The following is a 16,028-nucleotide window of genomic DNA, read 5'->3' as shown; positions in this document are numbered from 1 at the left end:
GATTGTTAGAGCAATAAGAGGGGTGCCTTTTATATGGGAATTATTACAGGTGGTGATTTGTGTATATTTTAACCTGGCTAGATGGATAGAAGGGATCCCTTTACCGCAGTAGTCTGGACTCTGTGGGAATTTGTGAACTTGGCTAATTGTTGGTTAGACAGAGGAAACAAAAGGGTTTATTTAGGTTTACGTACAGTCAGTGTGCAGTAGGTCACACCTAGTACCTGAGCAGCGGGTTGTGCAGGAAAAAAACCTGGGAAAGGACTGTGAGAGACTGTGAAGTTTGGGTGGAAGAAAGATAAGATGCAAAGAAGGAGATACTAGGAATTGGTGTAGAGTGCTAGTTTTTCTTAAGGGCTTTTGAGTGGCAACTGGTTGCAAGGAAAGTCAGTAGTAGATTGTTTGAGTTCTTGAAAAGAGAGTTTTAAATACTTTACGTAACCCAGCAAAAACAATTAGGACTGAGTGTGCTCAACCTTTTTTATACCCTGAGATTTTTCAAATTAAGGTAAGAGAGTTGGGATATAATAAAGAAACAATGGGAACTAATCAGAGCAAAGAGGTCCCTAAAACTCGTCCTTTAGGATGTATCCTGACACACTGGAAGGAAATGGTGGGTTATGGTGGTACAGAAAACAAAAAGGCCTTCGTTAAGTTTTGTACACAATGGTGGCCACTTTATAGGCTAGAAGAGGGTGTCAGATGGCCACCAGCTGGGACCTCAGACTATGACACCCTGTTACAGCTGATGTTATTCTTAAGATGGGAACAGAAGTGGGAGGAAGTGACAAACGCCAACATTTTTTTCTCCCTCCGGAACCATCCTGAGTGGCAGAGGGATTGTGGAATTAGGCCCCCCTCTGACCCCTTGGTATTGGCCCTTGAATAGGACAGTAAGGCTAGCAGAGGAAAACCCAAGCAATGTTGCAGTGCACACTCAATCAACCAGCGCTGCACACACCCTGACAAGGTGTATCCAACTGAGGCTCTGGAGCAAGAGCTGGTGGACTTGGTTAGGCCACCCCTTGGAAAGGAAGGGAGGCTGAGAGAAGAAGTAAATTCAGAACAGTTGTTAACTCCAACCCCCACTTCATCTTCCTTGGAAAAGACACCAGTTGAGCTGTCTGCTACCCCACTTACTCCTGAAACACACGAACCAATGAAACTATATCCACCATTGCCTAGCAGTGACAGGGAAGAAGAGGAGCCCTTCCCAAAGGGTCCTCCAGCATCTCAGCCTGAAAACAAACTAGGGAAACCATACAAGCAGCCTTATGGGAGGCAATAGGCCCTGAGGGAAAAACGTTAGTTAAAATTCCTTTTTCTACAATGGATTTAGAGATCTGGGAGAAGACTGCCAAACACTACCATAGTGACCCAAGAGGTATTGCTAAAAAGTTAACGTTTATGATTAAACAACATAGACAGGACTGGGAAGACATCCAGTCTGCCTGGATATTTTAACTGAGACAGAAAAACAATTGATTTAGAAATTAGCAGGGGATTTAGCAGAAGATGTTTGTAGAGTAACACAGGATGATGTTAAAGAATGTTTTCCCTCTCCACGATTCATATTGGAATGCCAATGAAGAAAGGAATTGGGAAAAATTAGCGAGTTATCAAGACCTTAAAGTGAAAGGATTAGAGAGGACAATTCCTAAAACCATAAACTGGTCAGCCTTATATGCAATTAAGCAAGGTCCCTCTGAAACACCTTCTGAATTCTGAGATAATTTGCAAGATGCAATTTGCCACTATATGTCCTCAGATCTTAACTTTGAAGAAGGGATACAACAATTAGTGAATTTATTTTTAGGACAATCCACAGGGGATATTGGACACAAACTTCAGAAGACCTGGGGGTGGATGGGGCGGAATTTGGAGACTTTGCTAGATGAGGTGTGGAAAGCTTTCAGCAATCAAGAGGAGGGATACAAACAAGGAATAAGAAAATTGGTAGTAATAGTAAGGGAAGAAGGAAAAGGGAGATATGGACAAGGACCACCAAGGCAAGGACCACCCCGACTAGGGAAAGACCAGTCTGCATTCTGTAAGAAATTTGGAAACTGGAAGAACCGGTGCCCAAAACGAAGAAAAGGTGATGATCAAAGGAGACCGAAAAGGGGAGGGGGTGGTTGCTCACATCAAAGAAGACTGAGGAGGACCAGAGGATCTTATCTTAGGGGAGCCTCTGGTTATAATCAAGATAGGGAACAAAGGAAAGGAAATGAAATTTTGGGGGGGACACAGGGGCAAAGTACTCGGTGTAAATAAAGCTTTAATACCTATAACAGATGATTATGGTATGGTGAAGGAGGCAACTGGCCAACCTGAAAGAGCGTATTTTTGTAGACCACTGAAATATAAACTTGGGAAACAATGGGGAATTCATAAGTTTTTATACTTGCCCAATGCCCCATCAGCACTTTTGAGTAGAGATTTATTGGAGCAACTAGAAGCAAAGATAATATTCAAAACTGGAGAGATTATTTTGAAGGTTAAGGATTGACAACATGTGAAATGGCTAAGCTTAATGTCAATTGCCAATGAGTCCAAAGCTAAAAGTGAGGAAGAGACTAGTAGAAAAGTAATGGATCAGGTATTTCCTGGGGTATGGGCTTCTGACATACCAGGGAGGGCAAAGAATGCACCCCCAGTGCAAATTAAACTTAAAGAAGGAAAACAACCAGTTAAACAGTATCCTTTTAATAAAGGAAGACGGGGAAGGGATTAGCCCAGTAATTGAAAACTTTTTGCAGATAGGGCTATTAAAAAAGTGTTGGTCTGATTTTAATACTTGTATTTTACCTGTTAAAAAGCCTGATGGATCATACCTAGTAGTACAGGATTTGCAGGCTGTTAATAAGATAACTGCGACTTTACACCCATTGGTTGCCAACTCCTACACATTGTTAACCCATTTAACACCAGAACTAATTTGACTTGCTATTTTAGATTTGAAAGATGCTTTCTTTTGCCTTCCTCTCCATGAAGCCAGCCAGAGAATTTTTGCATTTCAATGGGGAAGCCCCAAGAGTAGGTGCAAAATACAGCTCACATGGACAGTTTTAACCCAAGGATTCAAAAACTCTGTTAAGATATTTGGAGAACAACTTGAAAAAGGTTTGGAATCCTGAGAAGTCACACCAGGAAGACAGTTGTTACAGTATGTAGAAGACCTCCTGATAGCTGCTCAAACACAAGAGACATGCATTTATTGGATGGGAAGCCTCTTAAACGTTTTGGGTCTACAAGGGTATCGAGTATCCCAGAAGAAAGCTCAGACAGCGAAGCAAACAGTTTTCTACCTGGGCTACGAGGGCAGGATTGCAAGGAAGCAACATGCCAGACCCCAAAACCCCAGACAGTAAAGGAACTGAGAACCTTTTTGGGCCTGACAGGCTGGTGTAGACTGTGGATTTACAATAATGGGCTGTTAGTCAACCCCCAACATGTCTTGATTACACGAGGAAACAGAGACCTCCAATAAGTGGAAGAAGCAACATGAGCCTTCAACCAACTAAAGAAGGCCCTCATGTCAGCTCCAGCCCTGGGACTTCCAGATGTGAGAAAACCATTCTTTTTGATTTCTCACGAAAAGCAGGGGATTGCTTTGGGAATACTGGCACAAGACCTGGGCCTGTATCACAGGGCAGTCACCTACTTTTCCAAGCAGCTGGATGCAGCAGCCAAGGGATGGCCAGGGTGCCTCAGAGCCACTGCTGCAGTGGTGATGAACATTCAGGAAGCACACAAGTTCACCCTAGGCCAGAAGATGATTGTGTCCCACAGTCATGCTAGAAGATGCTAGCAGATCTAGAAGATACTAGTGTCCCACACAGTGTCTGCAGTCCTGCAGGTAAAAGGCAGACATTGTCTTTCCCCACAGAGGTTCCAGAAATACCAAGCCATAATGGTAGAGCAAGATCATGTAGAAATTGTGGTAACTAATCTTGTGAACCCAGCTTCCTTTGTCAGTGGGGATACGGGAGAACCAGTGATCCATGATTGCCTGGAGACCATCAAAGCCACCTACTCCAGTCGCCCTGATCTGAAGGACACCGCTCTCGAGGACCCTGAGACTTGATTTACTGATGGAAGCAGCTGTGTGATCAGTGGAAAAAGACATGCTGGGTATGCTGTTACCACGAGCAGAGAAGTAATAGAGTCTGGACCATTACCAACCAACACCTCTGCACAGAAGGCTGAAATAATTGCCCTAACCTGGGCTTTAGAACAGGCAAAAGGAAAGAAAATTATTATTTATACAGACTCAAAGTATGCATTTGGGATGGCTCATGCTCATGGAGCCATCTGGAAAGAAAGAGGACTGTTGAACTCACCAGGGAAAAGTATTAAACATTCCCAGGAGATAATAAAACTATTGGGGGCAGTCCTGCTACCTGAAAAAGTAGCCATCATGCACATCAAGGAAATGAGCAGGTGGACAGAAAGGCAAAAGAAGCAGCTAAAGGTGAGGTGATTATTGAGACAGTTGAGGCAGCCTTAATTCCAGATGGACAGATTTCTACTGAAGGTAAGTCAAGGTATAGCAAAAAAGAACAAGATGCTAACTGAGCAAGAAAATGGAAGTTATAACCAAGAAGGGCGGCCAATCACAGATGAAGGGAAAGGAAGACTTGTGATTCCCTATTACATGCCATGGTCGTTGGTGAAAGAGGAACATGAGAAAACACACTGGGGAATAGACACTCTGTATAACTATTTGAAGGACAGAATCATTTCCAGAATTTTGCAAACAACAGTAATTCCAGTGACTCGCCAATGTAGCCTTTGTCTCCAAACTAATCCCCAAAGTATTCCTAAACCAAAGCTTGGACAAATCGGGAAAGGTTATGGGCCTGAGCAGCAATGACAAATTGATTTTTCAGAACTACCCAGGATGGGGAGGGTATCGATATTGGTATTTACAGAAACCTCTTCAGGGTGGCCAGAAGCTTTCCCTACCAGAACTGCCAAAGCACAGGAAGTAACCAAAGCATTGTTACAGGAAATAATACCGTGTTTTGGAGTCCCAGGCACAATGTCTTCAGACAGGGGGCCACATTTTATTTCAAAACTTGAGCAGCAAATTAGCCGGCACCGAGGCATAGACTGGGAACTTCATATCCCATATCATCCTCAGTCAAGTGGCCAGGTGGAAAAAATGAACCATCTGATTAAGCAGCAAATTGTAAGACAGGACAAGAAGCAAAGTTACCTTTGCCTAAAGCTCTTACAGTAGCATTATTACGAATTCAGACGAAGCCAAGGACAAAAGAAAAATTAAGCTCTTTTGAAATATTATATAGAAGATCATATGGGGTCCAAGAAGGAACAACACCTACCCAAGTAGGGGAAGAAACCCTACACAGGTATATGGTGGTCCTAAACAAACAACTTAGAGAATCTGAGAAACATGTGGCTGGGCCTCAAAGGAGAGAACTAGATGGGCCAGTACATAACATACAGCCAGGGGATTATGTATATGTTATGTCTTTTGCAGAAAAGACTCTGGAACCCCAGTGGGAAGGACCATTCCAGGTGCTCCTCACCACCTTTACTGCAATCAAGATCAGAGAGCAAAATGCCTGCATTCATCACACTCGAGTGAAGAAGGCTCCTGAAGTGATCTGGAGAGCCACACCAGGTGACAATGAACTAAAACTGAAGCTTATTCGGGAAAGTGAATGGTGTGTGTGTAAAATGTTAGAATAGGTCAATAACTTTTGAAGAATAGAAAGATTTGTAGTTATGGAAAATCAAACAGGCATAGTTTGGAGAATTGTGGCCTTTGCAACCATCGTTATAGCCACCGCTGGGGTTAAGGCAACACCACACACATATAATGTGACAGGTATATAGAGGTGTCAAGGAAAAGCCTATGATTTTCACTCCAGTAGGTTTTTGGGGCAGATGTTGAAGGTTACAAAGGCAATTTCTGGGAAAGGAAGAAACATTTGGGGATATGAATACATGTGCTCAGGACAGATTCCATTAGTCTTAGCAAGAACCCATGAAACACATCCAAATTGGTCCTGAATGTTGTGACAAATGTTCAGGCAATGGCAGCCTGGGCATCCCTGGGAGGGGGGGAGGGGGGGGAGGGAGGGAGGGACTACTACCCAAAAAGCTACCGGGCAAGATAATACTGGGCAAGAAACTAATCCCCAAGAAACTAGTCCCCAAGAAACTACTGACCAAGAAACTACTCCCCTAGGAAGTACTGGGCAACAAAGTGTTTGAAATGCAATCACTGTGCTGTATGGCAAGACTGAAGGAAAAGAAAGAAGCAGAGAAGGAAGGATAGAAATGTTTGTCCAGACTGTGAAACTATCACCCTTGTTTTTGCCATGTTCCTGTCTCAGCAAGATGAGCAGGAATTCAGCACCAGAAAATGCAACAGCAGTTACTGAGTTCATCCTAGAGGGTTTCCCAGAGCATGATCCAAGACTGCAGCAGTTTTTCTCTCAAGTCCTCCTGCTCATGTACCTGACAACAGTGATGGGGAATGAAACCATCCTTTTCCTCCTGTGTGTGGATCACCACCTGCAAACCCCCATGGACATTTTCATCTGCAGCCTGGCCTTCCCGGAAATCTGGTTTACATCCTCCACAAGCATCAAATGGTTTGTGATGCTGAGTTCTGGTCAGAACACTCTCTCACTAAGCAGCTGCTTTGCCCAAAACTATTTTTATTTTGCCCTGGGCTGCACAGAGTTTGTCTGGCAGGTTGTCATGTCCTTTGACCGGTGTGTTGCCATCTGCCACCCTTTGCTCTACGCTGACATCACAAAGCCTCAGCTCTGTGTCCACCTGGGTGTTGCTGCTTGGGTCCTCGGCTTTGTCCTGCTGAGCTACCGCTGCTCTTCCTCTCTGAGCTGTCTTTCTGTGGCTCCAAGATCCCCCATTTCCTCTGGGACAACTCCCCCTTGTTCAAACTGTCCTGCTCTGACACCAGCCTGCTTTGGGAAACAGACTCTGTCTTCTTACCGTGTGTCGTGCTGGGCTCCTTATGTTTGACTCTGGCATTTGACATCTGCGTCCTTTTCTGTGTTCTGCATCTTCCAGCAGCCTCTGGGAGGAAGAAAGCTTTGACCACGTGTTCTTCCCATCCCATCACCTTATCCATTGCCCGTGGGAGCTGCATTGCTCTCTGCACGTGTCCTGCAGAAGATGTTTCCTTGAGGACCAACAGAACTGGAGCTCTGCTGAACACAGTCCTGTTCCCATTCCTAAATCCATTCATCTGCAGCCTTGGGAACAAATCTGTGATCCTGGCCCTGAACAAATCCATTGCCAGGCCAAGAACAAAGCCTTTCCTCTAAGCATGGTGCATTTCTGGAAAGCCATCCCAAGGATCTGGTATCATCTGTTACACAAAACCAGTGCCTGTGTGTGCAGCCTCCAAACACGGCTGCCTCAGGAGATTGATGCTCCTGCTGGGTTGTGTCAGGTTAAGAGAGAAGAGACTCATCTGCACTCCCAGACAGGGCACCAACAATGGCAGCAGGACAAACTCAGTTCATTCTCTGCCCGGGCTGCTCCCGGGCCCATCTCAGGAGAGCCACCAGCTCATTAAGAGCCCATCTCTGGAACAGAGAAGAGCTCAGAGGAACAGTGTGGCAAGTGACAATCCAAATTACAGCTCCTGAGCGATGGACACCTTGTCCCAGCTCCTTTCCTGGGACAGCCATCAGCCCTGCTTTGAAATCCCAAAGTCTGAAACCCCAAAGTCACTGAGAGCAGGTCACCATTTGGACTAAGGGGATTCTTGCCCTGGTGTGTAGGAAACATTATGGGATGGAGGGGAAGAGCAGTTTTGGATAGCACAGGACTTGTGGGAAGGTGAGGCGAGGAGCCCAACCAGAGCAGTCTGTCCTGTGCTCTCATTAAACTTAAATTCTCCCTCCTGTGTGAGCAAATCTCTGTTCTGCCTGAGCACAGAGCCTGGGGCTGTGAGGGCAGCAGCTGGAGGACGGCACCAAATAGCCCATCTGCCCATGGTGCCGCCATGGAGTGACCGGAGGGACTGGACTGAAGGGTTTGGGGCTGTGGGGTGTGTCTGGTCTGCACCAGCACCTGCAGTGGGGCTGTGGCCTCGGGGCTCAGATGTCCAAATGCCTCAGCTGCTGAGACTGGAATCCAGGGGAAGCTGCTGAGCAGACGAGTGTCTGAGCACAGCTGCTGCAGGGATCCATGTGCAGCTGTGACTGTGGAATGGGATAGGCTGGACCAGGATAGTGCCGTTGGGAATGATCTGCAGGTCAGAGCAGAATGATGGTCTGGTCCCACTGACCGACCCCTCCAGGGCTGACCAAAACTTCAAGCAGTCATTAAGGGCACTATCCAAATGTCTCTGAAACACTGAAAGCCTGGGGCATCAACCACCTCTCCAGGGAGCCTGTTCAGTGTTTGAACACTCTCCCAGTAAAGAAAGACTTTCTCCTGTGCAGTCTAAACCATCCCTGGTACAGCTTTGAACCATTCTCACACGTTCCATCCCAGGATATCAGGGAGAAGAGAAAGGGAAATGCAGGGCAGAGCCAGGGGGGCAGCGAGATGGGAGTGTGCAGCCTGCAGGGACACAGCAGCAGCTGTGGGACAGCGCAGGACAAGCTGTGCTGGACGTGGCCAAGGGCCTGGCAGGGCTGGCAGTGCCCAGGAGAAGCCAAGTCTTGGTGCCCTGGGGCACAGCAGGGTCTGTGCCACCAAGGGCTGGGAGGGGACACCTTGTCCTGAGGCCCTGGGGCCTCCTGGCACAGCCCCAGCAAGGCTGGGCACTGTCACCCCCTTGTCCTGCCCTCAGCATCCCCCCACACCCCAGTGGCCCCAGGGATCTGCTGGGACCAGTCCCTGGGGAGCCTTGGTCAGGAATGGCCCTGGGGGGCTCCTCAGTGCTCCCAGGGACTGCAGGTTTTTCAAAGCACTTTGGGTTTTGCTTTTGCCTGGGAGTCTCTGAGGGCTTTGTGCAATCAGGGCCTCGAATTGTCTGCTGTAATAAGTCCCTTGAGATGTTTTGTCACTAACAATACTCAGTGGGGCTCATTAATGCCTCAAGTTACTCAAGTGTCATTAAAGTACTACTTTTTGACACTGAATCACTCTGAGAGGTTTGTGCAGTCATGGCCTCCAATTATCTGCTGTAATTAGTCCCTAGAGAGGCTTTGTACTGACACTCAGTGGGGCTCATTAATGCTCTGAGATACTCAATGTCTTTTAAGGTACTTTGGGTTTTCCTTCCCACACTCCGTCTCTGAGAGGTTTTTGGGCACTCTTGGCCTCCAGTTCTCTCCTCCAAGGAGTCCATGAGGAGCCTGTGTTGGGGATGGACCTCAGTGGGACCCAGGAATGCTTTGAGACACGCTGGGTTTTTCCTCTGACTTGGACTCCTGGAAAGGTTTGTGCCATCTCCTCTCAGGCCCTGAGGGCTCAGCACCAAATGCACCACGGGGCTCTTTGGGATCAAGCAAGTCCTGACAAACCACGGCTCTGCCTTGATTTCCCTCTGCTCTGGTGCAGTTCATTAGGAAGGTTTTGTACTGCAGTTATGGAGAAAGATTTCAAAGAGCTTCTAAGAAATACACATTCCTGTTATAAAGAGTGTGTTTTATTACTGTTCTCTTTAGAGGAGAGGTGATTGCAGCATTCTGTGATTGATATTGATCCAGGGCCTCTCCTCAGAAGGCCTGCTCAGAGAAGCTGTGCCTTGAGGTCTGACCCAGTATGGATAACATTCCCCAAGCCCATCCTGCCTGTCCTCACTCACCTGGGACCTGCTTTGCTAAGAGAGCTGCCTGCACTCAGGCAAAAAGGGCTTTTCTATTTTTGAAGCAACGTAAAACTCGTAATTTTCCCCACTGAAAACAGACACACTCCTCAAGTGTGTGCCAGCCCAAGGGGCCACCAAAACCACTCCAGCCCTGCCCTGGGCCGGCTGTGAGGGTGGATCAGCATCCCAACCTGCTCTGGGCCACTGCAAGGGGCTGTGGCCATGGACACACTGGGACAAACTAGGGACAATGGCAACAGTGTGAGGAAGACTGGGGGATATGGGGGCGTGCTATGAAAGATATTGGGGGGAATTGGAAGGGAAAGGGAATGAACTCAGGGGTATTGGGAGGGACTGGGCTGTACTGGTGATGAAATGGGCTGTAAAGGGGGGGACTGAAGGGGCACTGGGGTACAACTGGGCTGTACAGGGAAGGACTAGAGGGGTTGAATCGGCTGTTCCCGCCTCCGCAAACTCCCATTTGCCGAGGCTCCCGCCCGTCAACGCCAGCACCTAATCAGTGCCAGGAAACCGGGGCCTCGGGGCGGTGCCTGGTGTCGGTGCCACGTTTTGGTTTTGCCTTCAACTCCCGTCATGCACCGCGGCCCAATTGAGCCACTTTGCACCCCGGACAACAATGCCCGTCATGCCCCGCGCTCCACAGAACCCCGCCCCCGTATCCCCTTTCCCCCCCCATGTGTCCCCTAAGTTTCCCCCAGACCCTCCAGGATCCCTAAGTGCCCCCTCCGTATTTATTTGGAACCCCCCAAAATCGTCCCCGACTCCCCTGAATGCTCCCAACCCCAGAGATGCCCGTTAGAGCCACTTCTGGGAATTCATCTCCGATCATCCCCCGTGCTCTCAGAGCTCTGCCGAACACAGTCTCGCGCCGAAAATTCCTGCTGTGCCCCGTGTCCTAAAGCGCCCGGTTCGAGCTCCCCAAGTTCCCCCCAATTCCTCCCGAACCGCACACGTTTCCCCCGAGGGCCTCAAGTCGCGACTCGGACGCAGAAGTGTCCGCCAAGCGCCTTCCGGGACCCGCCACAGCTCGGCTTTATGCACTCCCGGGACTACAGCTCCCAGCATGCTCCGCGGCGCACACAGAGCCCTATTCCAGCCGTGACTCCATCTCCCGTCATGCCCAGCGCCTCTCCGACAGCCATTGGAGATGCGCCTCGAACTCCCGTGATGCTCCGCGGCCCCGTTACACCGTGTTCTACCCGCGCCTACAACTCCCATCATTCCCCGCGCCCCAGAGAGTCCCCTCAGGGTCCCCCAAGTGCCCGCCCGGACCCCGAAGGGCCCCAGATTCCCCTCCCTGACCTCCAAGTGCCCACCCGGCTCCCCCAGATGTCCTTCAGACCCCCAAATTTTCTTCAGATTCCATCCCCAGGTCCAGAACTGCCCCAAATGTGCCCCAGAAATGTCTCCGTGGTCCCCAAAGTGGCCCCTTTTACTCTGTCTGAGAAAACGATAAAGAAGATGACTAAAGGAATAAAAATAGGACTAATTGGCATAAAGAGGGAGGAATCAATAGCCAGATATTGTCAATGAATTAATGAAGGGAATTGTGTTACTTAGAACCAATGACCAATAATTTTGGGGGGGTGTAAAAATGTAGCAATTTGGGTTTTTTTAAATAGATGTCAAACATAGGTAAAAAACATATATAATAGTGTTCTATATATTTATAAATATTATTATGATTTCCTTATAAATTTTATTTTTAAAGAAAAATTGCTAATTTACAAAAATTATTTCAGATGTCAGTCCTTGGTGGATGATTTCAGACACGGTGAGGTTAGCATGAGGAGCAGGTTGTCCAAACAAGGTCAGCCTGCAAGGGGCTAATTCTCCATGCCCAGACCTCCTAAGGAGACATTCAGCATTAAGATCACTTGGGGAATGCTTCTTTCATGTTGGCAATGATCTGAAAAATTAAAAAAAATGCACCCTGGATTAGAAAAAAAAGCAGGAGGTGCACTTTGAAATCTTCCTCCATAAGAGAACTCCAAACTGACTCCAAGCAGCTGCACAAGCCCTGGAGACTTGAAGACAAATGAAGGAAGAAAAGGAGGTCGTGACTGCTTTCTGGATTTGAATCAGCCCCATGCTGGATTTGGGGCTGAGTCCAGAAGCTCCAGGCACTGAGAGAAGGTTGAAGAAGCTGCTCAAGGAGGCAGAAGCAAAACTCCAAGTCCCTTGGAGCATCCCTGGGCCCCACTGAGGGCAGGGAGTGCCAAAGGCTCCCCAGGGACTGCTTAGAGCAGATCCTTGAGGCCAGGATTGCAGGGAGCCGCAGGCTGTGAGCAGGGAACTGCAAGGCTGAGCAGGGCCTGGGCTGGTTGGAGGGAGCAGAAAGGCCAAGCCCTGAGCCCAGACCTGGCACAGCAGGGCCTGTCCCTCCCGGGTGGCTCGGGGCTGGTTGTGGGGCAGTGGGATGGGAGGGGCAGTGAGGACAAATGGCACAAAGCTGCAAGCCCTGCCAGCCTCCGCAGGGAGGGGCCGGGCAGGAGCAAAGTGCAGCCCCTGAAAGGAAAGTTCGTTTTGTGGGGCCTCCAGAGGCGCTGGCAGAGCCCAGGGGACAAAGGCCTGGGTGCCTGTGGCCCTGCCAGCCCTGCCCGGCCCTTGGCCATGTGTCCTGCAGGCTGTGCCCCCTGTGCGTGCTGCTGGTGTGCCCTGGCCGGCTGCACACGCCCATCTCGCTGTCCCCCCAGCATTTCTCAGCCCAGCATTTCTGTGCCCTCCCTGGGCTCCCTGCACCCAGCGCTGCCGGCTCCTGGCACACAGAGCCAGGCCATGGCCCGGCCTCACGCTGGGACACCTCCTGCACCAAAATTCTGCCCTGGAGGGACTTTTCTTTTTGCTCAGCTCCAGGCTGAACCTTTCAAGCTTTGGGGAGGTTTCCTTCTCTTCCCACTGCCAAGGAAAGCTCTGTCTCTTGCTGTTCAAAAACAGAGAAGGGCTGGTGGGAGATGTGGTGGTCAGAGGTACAGTGATGATGCAATTTTTGAGTTTTTAAATATTATGAAAAAAGGAGGGGCATCAACAAACTTCTACACTGGCCTGACAGAGAGCAGACTTCAGTGTATTCAGGATGCAAATTTGGGGAGTGCCAAATAAGGTACCAATTTTTTTAAAGGGAAACAGCCCTTAAAAACAAAGGATTCCCATAAAGATGGACACACTTCAAGAAAGAAATCTGGAAGGAGCAGGAACAGCCTGTCCCTCTGTGCCAAAATATGAGCAAGAAAGGAAAATGACTGCCCTGGCTGGGCATAAGGTTTTTTGCAGGAACTCAGGGGAAAAAACAGGGTAAATCACCTTTGGACAGATGGGGAGGAAACTCAGGAAATATTAAAGGATGTTGCTAGGTCATGCACAAAGAATATTAGAGCCTGGGCTGGTTGGAGGGAGCAGAAAGGCCAAGCCCTGAGCCCAGACCTGGCACAGCAGGGCCTGTCCCTCCCGGGTGGCTCGGGGCTGGTTGTGGGGCAGTGGGATGGGAGCGGCAGCGAGGACAAATGGCACAAAGCTGTGTGACACTCCCGATCCTCATGGCACTGCGGGCCAGTGTGACACAGCAGGGCCTCATGGAAACAAGAGGCCATAATGAGCCTGTGGGGCTGTAACACCCCAGAGCACTGAAATAATGGGGGTACCCAAAGGTTCTCTTACTCGTGTTTGGTGCACAAGGAGAAATGCCAACCAGATAGTCTCAGGATGAACAGATGCACAGAATATTCTTATTTGCAAGGAACAGTCAAGGATCATAAGTCCAATTCTGAAGTTAATGGCCCATAGAGGGATGGAACCGACAACCGTAGTGATATTAGCACCATAATTTAACCAACTGAGCTAAGAGGTCAAAGCAACACACGGCTTTACTGGCAAAATATAGAAAATCAAGGAACTTGGAAAACCATTTAATAAAACATCCAACTCAAAATAAAACTCTTATCATAGCATTAGCTTCATTGACTGAGCCCGTTTGACCTGGAAACCTTTACAGAATTACAGAATGACAAAATGACTAGATTGGAAGAGACCTCCAAGATCATTGAGTTCAACCCATGTCCCAACACCTCACCTAAGCCATGGCACCTAGTGCCACATCCAGTCTTTTTTAAAAACACATCCAGAGATGGTGATGCCACCACCTCTCTGGTCAGATCACTCCAGAACTTTATCACCCTTTCCATAAAAATCTTTTTCCTAATTTCCAACCTATATTTCCCTTTGTGCAGCCTTAAGACTCTGTCCTCTCATTCTGTCAGTGGCTGCCTGGAAAAAGAGACCAAGCCCCACCTGACTACAAACACCTTTCAGGGAGTTGTAGAGAGTGATAAGGTCACCTCTGAGTCTCCTTTTCTCCAGGCTAAACAGCCCCAGCTCCCTCAGTCGTTCCTCACAGGAGTTATCTTCCAAGCCCCTCATCAGCCTTGTTGCCTCCTCTGGACACATTTAAGCATCTCAAGGTTATTCTTAACTGAGGGCCCAGAACTGGACACAGCACTCGAGGTGTGGCCTCAGCAGTGCTGAGTACAGGAGAAGAATGAACTCCCTGCTCCTGATGGCCACACCATTTCTGATCCAGGCCAGGTGCCATTGGCCTTCTTGGCCACCTGGGCACACTGCTGCCTCATGTTCAGTTGGCTGTCGACCAGAACCCCCAGGGCCCTTTCTGCCTGGGCACTGCCCAGCCACACCGTCCCCAGCCTAGAGCACTGCAGGGGTTATTGTGGCCAAAATGCGGGACTCAGCACTTGGACTTAATAAACTTCACGTTGTTGCACTCTGCCCACCCATCCAACTGTTCCAGGTCTCTCTGCAGAGCCCTCCTACCTGCCAACAGATCGACAAATGTTCCCAGCTTAGTGTCATCTAAAAATTTACTAATAAGAGATTCAATAGCCCCATCCATGTCGTCAATACAAATGTTGAACAGAGCTGGCCCCAGCACAGACCCCTGAGGAACACCCCTGGTGACTGGCTGCCAGCTGGATGCAGCACCCTTCCCCACCACTCTCTGGGCCCGGCCATGCAGCCAGTTGTTAACCCAGCAAAGAGTGCTCCTGTTCAAGCCGTGGGCTGCCAGCTTTTCCAGGAGCGTGCTGTGGGAGACAGTGCCTAAGGCCTTGCTGAAGTCCCAACAGACAACATCCACAGCCTTTCCCACATCCACCAGGCGGGTCGCCTGGTCATAAAAGGAGATCAGGTTGCTCAAACATGACTTACCTATCCTAAACCCGTGCTGGCTGATGGAGGAGAGAATTTTGAAAATTCTTCTCTGGAGCTCCAGGGAGCTAATCCAAGTTTGAGTTGCTTTAGATCAGACCAGGGGTGGAGGAGGGTCATCCATCAGTGTTGTTGAGCATGATTCTTCTCCATGCTCCCCCTGCTATCACTTTCAGCCTTGAAGTTCTGGGAGTCAGCTGGAGAAGGGGGGGAAAAAAAAAGGCTTTAGGCAAAGACATTAACCTTTTTCCTTCCTTCATAGAAGACAGAGTGATTTGAAATGTAAGGAGAGAGTATGAGACAAAAGTTAGCAAAAGAACTGATAAAGAGTATTGGAAGAAGTGGATATTTCTGACCAGACTTCTCTGGATGTGAATTACAGAAAAAATAGATTATTATAATGGTGTTTGGGAGAATGCAAGTTCTAGTCAAACAGTTGTATGTACTGATATGAATGAGATTTAATTTAGGATTTTGAATAGAAAATAAACCCGGCTCCCGGGAAAAAATAAGGAAGTCTCAGCCTTTGAGAAGAAGATGCTTCTAGAAAGGAAGTAATTTTGAAGTTCTGGCTCCTAGGCATAAAAGGGGGTCTCTATTTCTTTTGAGATAGTGATGATTTTAGAGAAAGAAGAAGAGAATCCTTGCTTTATACTAGAAAAGCATTCTTAAAATGGTACCCCAAACATGCAGAGGCCCATAAGCAGCTTGGGAAACTGTTATATGGGTGGGACTGCACAGAATCTGCAAAAATTCCATGTGGTTGCAGATTTGTGACCATGAGAACCACCAGACCTTTTCCTGTGGCACGTATCTCCATAAACTCTAGAGAGGCTCCTCTCCCAAGGTGATGCAGGATTGTGTTTAAATAGTTGCAACTGGCTAAAGATCATAGTTTTCTCTCTGTTGATTTGGAAAGTGAACGGTTTGTGGTAAGTGCAAGGATGTTTGAATGTCTCATTTTTCCTTGTTCTCTTTTCTTAGTGTATGCTAATAAAACCTATCTGTTTTTACTTTT

Source organism: Chamaea fasciata, unplaced genomic scaffold (assembly GCF_029207755.1).
Source record: "Chamaea fasciata isolate MVZ Bird 193981 ecotype frontalis unplaced genomic scaffold, bChaFas1.0.hap1 SCAF_29, whole genome shotgun sequence".
In the NCBI taxonomy this organism is placed as follows: Eukaryota; Metazoa; Chordata; class Aves; order Passeriformes; family Sylviidae; genus Chamaea; species Chamaea fasciata.
Note: the sequence above shows the minus strand (reverse complement) of the source record.